Source organism: Rattus norvegicus, chromosome 4 (assembly GCF_036323735.1).
Source record: "Rattus norvegicus strain BN/NHsdMcwi chromosome 4, GRCr8, whole genome shotgun sequence".
Taxonomy (NCBI): domain Eukaryota; kingdom Metazoa; phylum Chordata; class Mammalia; order Rodentia; family Muridae; genus Rattus; species Rattus norvegicus.
The window spans coordinates 96,377,251-96,390,168 of NC_086022.1; positions in this window are offsets into that span (position 1 = coordinate 96,377,251).

Here is a 12,918-nt window from a genome sequence, read left to right on the forward strand (position 1 = left end):
CTCTGCCTTTTGAGTCTCTCTAGCCTTAAGAACACCCTGAAGACAAGATTGCAATAATCTGTACATTGTTAGAAGACTGATAAAATTTTTTAAAAGAAAAAAATCCCAATACTTTAAAAGAAAATTGATGCCTCAACTTCTCTGATGCAAAGGCAATTCCTATCTATAAAGCTATTAACTGGTTGCAGTGTAATATTGCAAGCATCTCCAAAGAGACACTTGTGTCCTTAAGTCTATTAGACTGGTGAAGCAATGCCTCCCAAGAAATCGGGATTCCCCCAGAAATCTCTCTTCTGAGTTTATCACAGAAGAGTCAATGAAGTTGTGTGCATGAGTATGCATGTGTGTCTCTGTGGTTTTTTTGGTTTTTGTTTTGTTTTGTTTTGTTTTTACCCTGTATCTGGCCTTAATTTGGGATTATAATGAATAGAAAAATTGATCTGGAAAGTGGTAGGAAGAGGACGTTTCTGCTAGAGACATCCCAGGATCTCCTGGGGCAGGTACAGTCAGAGTAGATGGGAGAGTGTGAGGGCTTTGCAGCATCGCTGCATCCTGTGGTCCTCAGGATCTTTACAGACACTGAGGTCAGTACAGAGGCTAAACTGGGAAGACTATTATGACCACGAGTTGGTGTGTAGCTTGGAGTAGACTGTGATATGTAGGTCATGTTGTTAGGCTTCACTAGATAAAACATTGTTCTGATTTTGTGCCTAGATGTCCCATCTGTCAGGATTCATTATTACTTTGCCTGGAAGATAGTATTTGCCAATAGCTGATTCAGATTTGATTGCAGTGGCATCTGGAAACATCTATAATCCAATGACTGCTTTTGGTTCCCCAGGCTTGTTTGACTGAATCATGTTTTTATGTTCACCCAAGCACAGAGAGAGTCCTCCCAGCAAAGTCTCCACGTATCACACTTGTTGGATAAGTGCCAGTCTGTCCCAACTGATCTCAAGAAATAAGTTCCTTGATTACCAATAGGTATATGTGGTTTTCAAAGAGGATTATATTAATGTATCTTTGTAAATATCTAAGGAAATAAATTGTAAAAGAAGTTTTGCATTGTACAAGTATGCATCACTAACCATCTACAACATATTCATTAAGAATTCTTGGGTAGATCATGGAAACAGAAATTAAACAGAGACGTAGACAGACTAAGAGAAGTCATGAGCCAAATGGACTTAACAGATATTTATAGAACATTCTATCCTAAAGCAAAAGGATATATATAATTGGTCAAAAAACGGGCCTCAACAGGTACAGAAAGATAGAAATAATCCCATGCGTGCTATCAGACCACCACGGCCTAAAACTGGTCTTCAATAACAATAAGGGAAGAATGCCCACATATACGTGGAAATTGAACAATGTTCTACTCAATGATAACCTGGACAAGAAAGAAATAAAGAAAGAAATTAAAAACTTTTTAGAATTTAATGAAAATGAAGGTACAACATACCCAAACTTATGGGACACAATGAAAGCTGTGCTAAGAGGAAAACTCATAGCGCTGAGTGCCTGCAGAAAGAAACAGGAAAGAGCATATGTCAGCATCTTGACAGCACACCTAAAAGCTCTAGAACAAAAAGAAGCAAATACACCTAGGAGGAGTAGAAGGCAGGAAATAATCAAACTCAGAGCTGAAATCAACCAAGTAGAAACAAAAAGGACCATAGAAAGAATCAACAGAACCAAAAGTTGGTTCTTTGAGAAAATCAACAAGATAGATAAACCCTTAGCCAGACTAACGAGAAGACACAGAGAGTGTGTCCAAATTAACAAAATCAGAAATGAAAAGGGAGACATAACTACAAATTCAGAGGAAACTCAAAAAATCATCAGATCTTACTATAAAAGCCTATATTCAACAAAACTTGAAAATCTACAGGAAATGGACAATTTCCTAGACAGAAACCAGGTACCAAAGTTAAATCAGGAACAGATAAACCAGTTAAACAACCCCATAACTCCCAAGGAAATAGAAGCAGTCATTAAAGGTCTCCAGGACCAGACGGGTTTAGTGCAGAATTCTATCAGACCTTCATAGAAGACCTCACACCAATATTATCCAAACTATTCCACAAAATTGAAACAGATGGATCACTACCGAATTCCTTCTAAGAAGCCACAATTATTCTTATACCTAAACCAAACAAAGACCCAACAAAGAAAGAGAACTTCAGACCAATTTCCCTTATGAATATCGACGCAAAAATACTCAATAAAATTCTGGCAAACCGAATCCAAGAGCACATCAAAACAATCATCCACCATGATCAAGTAGGCTTCATCCCAGGCATGCAGGGATGGTTTAATATACGGAAAACCATCAACGTGATCCATTATATAAACGAACTGAAAGTACAAAACCACATGATCATTTCATTAGATGCTGAGAAAGCATTTGACAAAATTCAACACCCCTTCATGATAAAAGTCCTGGAAAGAATAGGAATTCAAGGCCCATACCTAAACATAGTAAAAGCCATATACAGCAAACCAGTTGCTAACAATAAACTAAATGGAGAGAAACTTGAAGCAATTCCATTAAAATCAGGGACTAGACAAGGCTGCCCACTCTCTCCCTACTTATTCAATATAGTTCTTGAAGTTCTAGCCAGAGCAATCAGACAACTAAAGGAGGTCAAGGGGATACAGATCGGAAAAGAAGAAGTCAAAATATCACTATTTGCAGATGATATGATAGTATATTTAAGTGATCCCAAAAATTCCACCAGAGAACTACTAAAGCTGATAAACAACTTCAGCAAAGTGGCTGGGTATAAAATTAACTCAAATAAATCAGTAGCCTTTCTCTACACGAAAGAGAAACAAGCCGAGAAAGAAATTAGGGAAACGACACCCTTCATAATAGACCCAAATAATATAAAGTACCTCGGTGTGACTTTAACCAAGCAAGTAAAAGATTTGTACAATAAGAACTTCAAGACACTGAAGAAAGAAATTGAAGAAGACCTCAGAAGATGGAAAGATCTCCCATGCTCATGGATTGGCAGGATTAATATAGTAAAAGTGGCCATTTTACCAAAAGCGATCTACAGATTCAATGCAATCCCCATCAAAATACTAATCCAATTCTTCAAAGAGTTAGACAGAACAATTTGCAAATTCATCTGGAATAACAAAAAACCCAGGATAGCTAAAACTATCCTCAACAATAAAAAGACTACAGGGGGAATCACTATCCCTGAACTCAAGCAGTATTACAGAGCAATAGTGATAAAAACTGCATGGTATTGGTACAGAGACAGACAGATAGACCAATGGAATAGAATTGAAGACCCAGAAATGAACCCACACACCTATGGTCACTTGATTTTTGACAAAGGAGCCAAAACCATCCAATGGAAAAAAAGATAGCATTTTCAGCAAATGGTGCTGGTTCAACTGGAGGTCAACATGTAGAAGAATGCAGATCGATCCATGCTTATCACCCTGTACAAAGCTTAAGTCCAAGTGGATCAAGGACCTCCACATCCAACCAGACACACTCAAACTAATAGAAGAAAAACTAGGAAAGCATCTGGAACACATGGGCACTGGAAAAAATTTCCTGAACAAAACACCAATGGCTTATGCTCTAAGATCAAGAATCGACAAATGGGATCTCATAAAACTGCAAAGCTTCTGTAAGGCAAAGGACACTCTGGTTAGGACAAAATGGCAACCAACAGATTGGGAAAAGATCTTTACCAATCCTACAACAGACAGAGGCCTTATATCCAAAATATACAAAGAACTCAAGAAGTTAGACCGCAGGGAAACAAATAACCCTATTAAAAAATGGGGTTCAGAGCTAAACAAAGAATTCACAGCTGAGGAATGCCGAATGGCTGAGAAACACCTAAAGAAATGTTCAACATCTTTAGTTATAAGGGAAATGCAAATCAAAACAACCCTGAGATTTCACCTCACACCAGTGCGATTGGCTAAGATCAAAAACTCAGGTGACAGCAGATGCTGGCGAGGATGTGGAGAAAGAGGAACACTCCTCCATTGTTGGTGGGATTGCAGACTGGTAAAACCATTCTGGAAATCAGTCTGGAGGTTCCTCAGAAAATTGGACATTGAACTGCCTGAGGATCCAGCTATACCTCTCTTGGGCATATACCCAAAAGATGCCTCAACATATAAAAGAGACACGTGCTCCACTATGTTCATCGCAGCCTTATTTAGAATAGCCAGAAAATGGAAAGAACCCAGATGCCCTTCAACAGAGGAATGGATACAGAAAATGTGGTACATCTACACAATGGAATATTACTCAGCTATCAAAAACAACGAGTTTATGAAATTCGTAGGCAAATGGTTGGAACTGGAAAATATCATCCTGAGTGAGCTAACCCAATCACAGAAAGACATACATGGTATGCACTCATTGATAAGTGGCTATTAGCCCAAATGCTTGAATTACCCTAGATCCCTAGAACAAACGAAACTCAAGACGGATGATCAAAATGTGAATGCTTCACTCCTTCTTTAAATGAGGAAAAAGAATATCCTTGGCAGGGAAGGGAGAGGCAAAGATTAAAACAGAGACTGAAGGAACACCCATTCAGAGCCTGCCCCACATGTGGCCCATACATATACAGCTACCCAATTAGACAAGATGGATGAAGCAAAGAAGTGCAGACCGACAGGAGCCGGATGTAGATCGCTCCTGAGAGACACAGCCAGAATACAGCAAATACAGAGGCGAATGCCAGCAGCAAACCACTGAACTGAGAATAGGACCCCTGTTGAAGGAATCAGAGAAAGAACTGGAAGAGCTTGAAGGGGCTCGAGACCCCAAAAGTACAACAATGCCAAGCAACCAGAGCTTCCAGGGACTAAGCCACTACCTAAAGACTATACATGGACTGACCCTGGACTCTGACCCCATAGGGAGCAATGAATATCCTAGTAAGAGCACCAGTGGAAGGGGAAGCCCTGGGTCCTGCTAAGACTGAACCCCCAGTGAACTAGTCTATGGGGGGAGGGCGGCAATGGGGGGAGGGTTGGGAGGGGGGACACCCATAAGGAAGGGGATGGGGGAGGGGGATGTTTGCCTGGAAACCGGGAAAGGGAATAACACTCGAAATGTATATAAGAAATACTCAAGTTAATAAAAAAAAATAAAAGAAATAATAAAGAAGAAGAAAAAAAAAGCGTCTTCCACCATGCTCCACTGTCTTTCCATAATTCATCACTGATAGTCAAGGGCTCAGAAGAGGCCGGGGCTCTATAAAGAAGCAAACTGAACAAGCCACTTGGAGCAAGTTAGTAAGCAGTATGCCTTGCTAATCTCAGGTCATGATTCCAGGTTCTAGCCTTATTCCTGACCCAATTTCCCTCAGTGATAGATGATTCCTGGACATGAAATGAAAAATAAATCATTTCTTTCTCTGTTAAAAAAAATGTGAATGCTTCACTCCTTCTTTAAAAGGGGAACAAGAATACCCTTGGCAGGGAAGAGAGAGGCAAAATTAAAACAGAGACTGAAGGAACACCCATTCAGAGCCTGCCCCACATGTGGCCCATACATATACAGCTACCCAATTAGACAAGATGGATGAAGCAAAGAAGTGCAGACCTCCCGGAGCCGGATGTAGATCGCTCCTGAGAGACACAGCCAGAATACAGCAAATACAGAGGCGAATGCCAGCAGCAAACCACTGAATTGAGAATAGGACCCCTGTTGAAGGAATCAGAGAAAGAACTGGAAGAGCTTGAAGGGGCTCGAGACCCCATAGGTACAACAATGCCAAGCAACCAGAGCTTCCAGGGACTAAGCCACTACTTAAAGACTATACATGGACTGACCCTGGACTCTGACCCCATAGGTAGCAATGAATATCCTAGTAAGAGCACCAATGGAAGGGAAAGCCCTGGGTCCTGCTAAGACTGAACCCCCAGTGAACTAGACTGTTGGGGGGAGGGTGGCAATGGGGGGAGGGTGGGGAGGGGAATACCCATAAAGAAGGGGAGGGGAGAGGGGGATGTTTCCCCGGAAACCGGGAAAGGGAATAACACTTGAAATGTATATAAGAAATACTCAAGTTAATAAAAAAAAAGAATTCTTGCAATGTCAATATACAGATATCATCATCATTATTATTATTATTATTATTATTATTATTATTATTATTATACTTTCCCCCCTCATTGACAATGGATTTTTTGTTGTATAATTTATCTTGGTTTCTCGATTTCTATTTCTCCCAGCCCCTCCCAACTACCCTCCCATCCAGGAACACTGCTTTTCTGTCTCTCATTAGGAAAGAAATAGGCTTCTATGGGATAATAATAAAATAAAATGAAATGAAATAAAAACTAACACATCAGAATTGCACTTAAAAAAGAAAAAGCACCCAAGAGAAGGCATAAGAAACAGAGACCTTCCGGTTCACACACTTAGAAACCTCATAAAATCATATACTGGAATATACATACATACATATATATACATATATATATATATATATATATATATATATATAACGAAAATACAATAACTAGAGCCCTGGCATGGCATTATGAAGCAAGCAAGGAACCTCCAAAGAAGCTTTTGAGTTCACCATCTGCTGGCCAGTTACTGCTGGACAATTCAGCCTATACATAAAAGTAATTTGTTTCACCAGTGAGACTCCCTTGGAGAGAACCTGATTTTAATTTGCAAGTGGCTATCAATTTGAGATTGATTATGGATTACTGATTATGGATGGGGAATGTGCCTACTTTTTCTTTCAGCTCTAGGACCCTAACTGGTGCAGACCAATACAAATCTTGTACATACTACCTTATTCATTAAAAATACTATCTTTTCTGTTGTTGTGACCTAAATATTTGTGCTCTGCTAATAAAATTCCTTCCCAGAAGGAGATGTAAGTAAAGTCTATCCCTCCTTCTAATGGTCCAATGACCACCCAAAGTGTGCTTCAACCAGAGTTCACCCTGGGAACCAATGTGTTTATTGTGCTTCCTTATAGAGCATGAGTAAGGCATTACCTACAGAAGTACAGTGCTCCTCCCACAATTGGCCTGAAAAGGCTTTACCAAGCAGGAATCAGTGCTTCCCCACAGCTTCATAGATGGAACCCCTGCTTCCCAGAGTCACCCTCACTTATATATTCTAGTCTGTCTTCCAGGCCACCTGCAATTAAGACAGAGTAGCATACACAAGGCCATAAGGAACAACTGGATACTCAGGGAGGGAATATAAACATTCAACAAACCCATCCTGGATAACATTTTTGCAAGTTTGTACAGCTAAACTTCTCAAGATGGAGGTTGCTTTGTTTGTGGGATAGTCCCAATATGCTCCCATAACATTAATAAATCAAAATATAAACCAAAGTGATGGTATTAAGAGGTAGAACTTTTCCCTTCAAAGACAATTGAGTCATATGAGCAAAGCCCTTGTGAAACTTTTGGGAAATGAGCACGCTGTCATTGTAGGATTCACTGGGGCAGGACAATTGCCTGGGTTTGGGAAAACCTGGGCTGGATAGCATTTTCCAGGTCTACCCAGGCTGTGTCTCAAGAGACTGAACAAGGTTACTGGAAGTTACCTTTTGGTGGTTATCTTATATCACAGTGTACTGCTCTCTGTAAGTGTCTCACATATTGTAAAATATAAGATTGATTATGTATTCACTTTGTGTTTAAATATATTTTTATTTCATTGCTTGAGGATTTCCTATCACTATACAATGTGTTTTAATCAAATCCATTCCCAATCCCTTTCTACCAACTGTTTCCAAAACTTCCCCTATGCTCCCCTCCTGATTTCATGTATTTGTTTAGTTTAGTTTTTTAAAATCACCGAATCCAATTCTGACCTAATGTGCATGGATATAAGTTTAAGGCCAACCCCTGGATTTTCAGCGATTTACCCAGGCTGGCACATTTTACAGATATTTGGTGTAGCCGTGAGTTAGTTAATCCGTTTTGGCTCCGGGCAGGTTGCATGTGTGCTGCACCTGCCCAAGAGCTCTGGATTCATAAATGAAAGGCTCACATACGCCAGATGATTTTGATATGCCCTGACTAGCTCAATGGTTGAGCACTTCTAAACCTTCTTGCTACTAATACATGCTCCCCTCTGGCATTCCTGAGTTAACATCTTTTAAAATCTATATTTCATCTCTACAACCCCAGATTCAATCGGAGAAGCAAGCGGCCCCTCGGGTCACTGTCCAGGAATCTTACATGTTCGTGGGCCTTTAATTCTGTTCTTGCTCCCGTATTCTGGCATTTTCCTGCTACTGCAATCTGAACTTGCCGCCTCTGTCTCTCTGCCCAGCCATTGGCTGTACTGCAATGCTTTATTACCAATCAAAGCCAGCTGTGGGCAGGAATCCTTAGCTTCTGGAAGGGAGGCTTTTAGGGGCTGAATTAAAACAAAGCATTAGAACGAATCCCCAATAGTTTGGGCCGTTTACCTCTCTTATATATTATCTTATATCTACATTAGTTGTAACTAGTACTATATGCTTTGAGTTTTTCCTTTTCCTCATGATTTCTTTCATGTGTTTTTGGTCTACTGTTTTTCCCTCTTTTTTCCTTGGAAGCATCCTAATTTGTGTGTGCGGATGCACGTGCATGTGCGTGCACGCGCGCTAGCTCTTAGAACCAGCATTATGATCTTATGCTCGCATTTAAACACATTTCATAGAATAACACAGTTCTTTCACTCTATGTGTTACCCAATACCTAGAGTAGATTCAAGTTTTACTTTACAACTAATTAGTGGGTGAAATAAAGTCTATCTTTTATAACAAGTGACTGGTTTGGATAATAATTTTAATGAATAGATAAACCATTCTTGAAGTTATTGTCAAAAGTGAGGTAAAAGGAGGGTTTCAGAGCGTTTCTCAGCTGGGAAACAGTGCTTTCGTGCACAAGGCCCCAACTATGATAGAAGCCGAGTGCATGGCGCAGACCAGTAATCTCTGCACTTGGAGAGTAGAGGCAGGAGGATCAGAAGTTCAAGGTCACCTTTGGCCATACAATGTTCTTGAGGCCAACCTGGAATACACAAGACAGGGAGTTTAAAAAAAAAATTAAAAAATTTCAAACCCGGAGAAAATGATGATTTCTTTTTTAATTTAATTTTACTGCAAGCATTTTTTTTAAAGCCCTGTCTTTGAAATATCCGTAGCTACTATGAAGTCAGAGCATTAGGAATATTTTATAAGCCCCGCCACCTGACAGTCATTTTAAATTTCATAAGCCAGTTCTCCCCTCAGATCCACACTTTGTAACTCTGACTGAAATGGAGGAATATGCTGGATCCTCTGAAGGCAAAAGTTGAAATCACATTTTACAAAGTTATTTGCTTTTTTGTGAGACCTGTTTTATTGAAAACTTGGACGTTTAAATTGGTAAGGATTATCTATAATGAAGTATTTGAAACTGGCGGTACTTAGAAGTACCCACCCCAAAAGAAAACTAATATCTTACTGCAAGTTGCTCCTTTCAGATATCAGTTTTTATTTCCCATGAAAAGAGATAGAGCTGTGGAATTCCATTCCTCCACATTTCCCCACCGAGTGAGTCTTAATGAGCACTGTAATTTCGTGTACAGCATATTTCTTGCCACATGTGACAACGCGGAAGCTCTGGGTGACCAGCAGGAACGGGAAAGGAGGCAGTAATGATGTGTGTGTAAACTACTGAACCCAGGAGTCCAAATAAATTAGCCAAATGACTGCAAGATCACCTGATACTACCTCCCCTCTAGCTGCCACTTTCCTGAGAGTCCCTGCAGGTACCTCTCACATTGACTTTAACACCCATGCCTAGAAATTAGAGTAGCAGGCATGTGGTGGATCTTTGTAAGGGTTATTGCTTATTGACCATTTCTCTAAGCTGGAAACCAGGCTAACACCAAAAAAGCATTTGGTTCTGTTGGCAAAGTTAACTACTTTGTTTTAGTTGAAAAGCATTTACATTCATAACTAGCTGAAGAAGACAAGCACCAAGATATTCCAAAGTGTTGAACTGACAGACATCAACAATACCCTCACGGAGAGTGCACACTTGCTAGTCCAGCACTTGGGAAGTACAAGAAGTAGGATCAAAAGTGAGGCAAGGCAACCCTGCCTCAAAACAGGTTATTTAAGCCAGTAGTATACACGTTTCTTTCTTCGTGTATTTTCTATGACCAGTCATTTAAAATTATTGATATTGTCTAATGACGACTATTATTATTATTATTAATTACATGTGTTGCATATTTGCACATTGTGCACATGTGGAGGTCAGAGAAAACCCAAACCAAATAAGTTAATAAATGAAGTAAATAAAGTAATGAATCTGAGCAGGTGTTGCGTGGTGGTTTGCAGAAGTGTGGCCCCATAGACTCTGAAAGCTTAGCCTGTAGAGAGGTAGGGAGTGGCAGTGTGAGAAGGTGTGGGCTTGTTCAAGTAGGTGTGGTCTTGTTGGAGGAAGTGTGTCACTGTGGGGGCAGTCTTCAAGGTCTCCTATGCTCAAACTATGCCCAGTGTGGTACACAGTCTCCATCTGCTGCATATAGATCAGAATGGAGTACTTTTAGCTCCTTCTTCAGCACCAAACCTTCCTGCGAGCTGCCCTGCTCCTCACCATGATGATAATGGACTAACCTTTGAAACTGTTAGCCAGTACCAATGAAATGTTTAAGAGTTGCCATGGTCATGGCGTCTCTTCACAGCAATAAAACCCTCACTAAGACATGCTGCTTATGGCTTTTGCAGGCATATAGGATGCAAAAGCTTTCTTGAACAATGTTTTGCCATATTGCCATATTTTTTTCTTAATTTAAAATGTTAGTGAATAGATATGATGCACACACATGATCAGGGAAGCTGGCATATCTACTACAAAAAAATTGTCATTTTGGGGAGGAAATAATTCAAATCCTACCATTTTTGAGGTATGCAATTTATCATTGTCAGCTACAATGCTTTACTATTTATTATTGCAAACACTGTTCTATACTCTTCCATACAGCACAAATCATTTGTCTTGTCTAGGGCACCATTTCTCTTGTGACCTACCCTCCTTTTGTAACTGCTTCTGTCTTCCATTATAACTGTTAGGGTATACTCTTCTTCAATGGCACTGACACATATAAGAGAATACAGTCTTTGTCCCTTATGCGTATATTGTTACACTCAATGTAATATCCTACAAGCCCATCCGTGCCACAACTAATGAGAGTTTGTGCTTTTTATGAGTGAATAGTATTCCATTATTTCATGTTTTATATCTTCTTTATTTATTCATCCATCAATAGACAGCTAGATTAATTTCATAGTTGCCTACCCTGTGGGAGGGGCTTTGTTTTGTTTTGTTTTCATTTTACATACTGAGTTCAGTTTCTTTGCATACTCATATTAGAACTAAGTCATATGGTAATTCTATTTCTTATATTTAAAGGAAACAACAGTTTTCTATAATGAAAACAACAACCTGTTTTTTATATGGTTCAACTAATCAGCACCCTAGTCAATAATATATACAGATTCCTTTATTCATGTGTTTGCAAGAACTATTAATCTAAAAATTATTATGATTATTATCATTATTATTATTAAATATTCTACTGTGAACACGTGGGGGTGAGAGAAAAATGTGTGGAGTTACTCCCCATCACTTTTCTGTGGGTTCTGGAGATCAAACTCAGGTCATCAGGTTTGAGCTATCACCACCCACTTCTTGTTATGGTCAGTCAGTCTTTGCTTTTAGACTATGTCTCACTGTGTAGCCCAGGCTGGCCTTGACCTCCTGCAGAACTTCACCCCTTCTCCCAAATTCTAGGATTAAAGGCATGCACCTGGTTATCTTCAGTCTCTTTGCTAATTACCATTCTTACTGGAGTGAGGTGACCTCTCAAGTTCTGTTCTTAAGTATAATTCCAAGTAACTATAAATTTTCTATAGTTCATTTTTGCCTTTGATTTGTAATTTTAATCCATGATAGATTTTGTTTTAAAAACAGTGTTGGAGACTTATTTTACGGATGAAAGTGTGTCTGTCCTGAAGAACATTTTAGTTGAATTAATGAGAAGAATATCTGTGATCGTGTGATTCAGCATTGGACAGTGTTCTGTATGTGTCTGCTGAATGCAGGGTGTGTGTGTGTGTGTGTGTGTGTGTGTGTGTGTGTGTGCACACATGTGCATGTATGTGCACACATGCATACACGTGTGTGCAGGTCCTGGCTACCACTGCATTAGAGTGTTTCTTTCTTAGAATCTAACTCTTGGGTTTGTTTTGTGTGCTTGTCTTCCTCTAGGGGATCCCATAGCTTGTTCCCTGGGACAAATAGAAATGAATGAATGTCCAGAACAAACCAAAGTCAGAGCCCAAGAAACTGAAAAAGAAGAGCTTTATCCCTTTAGAAGAGGAAGCAGTCAAGGCTGAGAATCTGACAAGTCAATTCTGGATTGCGTTCTTTACAGGGTCCCTGAGTCCTTCCCAGTCCTCTACTGGTGTTGTTGACATAATTATGCTCATGCCTTCTTGCCATTTCTTCTCAATGTCTTCTAGGAGCAATAAGTGTGGTCTCAGGGAGCTCTCTTCCCCTTTTGTTTATCTGTGTCCTTGTTGGGTATATGTGTGTACATATTTGCCATGTCCTCGCTGAACTCATTAGTTTTGATGTTATATGTTAATAATAACCTCATCTGTATTATTGTTTTTAACTTTAAGATTATTTCTTTGAGGTGTATCACCCTGGATACAAGCTTCTATTAGTGTGGGGTTTGTTTTTTATCCCTCACTTTTAGTCAACACGTCTTCAGTATTGAGTTGAATTTCATGCAGGCACCAACAATTGGGCTATGTTTACGCTTATGTTTTTGTTTTTACCCCCTTAACTAGAATATCTTTCATTTATTTATCTGTCTGTCTGTCTGTCTGTCTA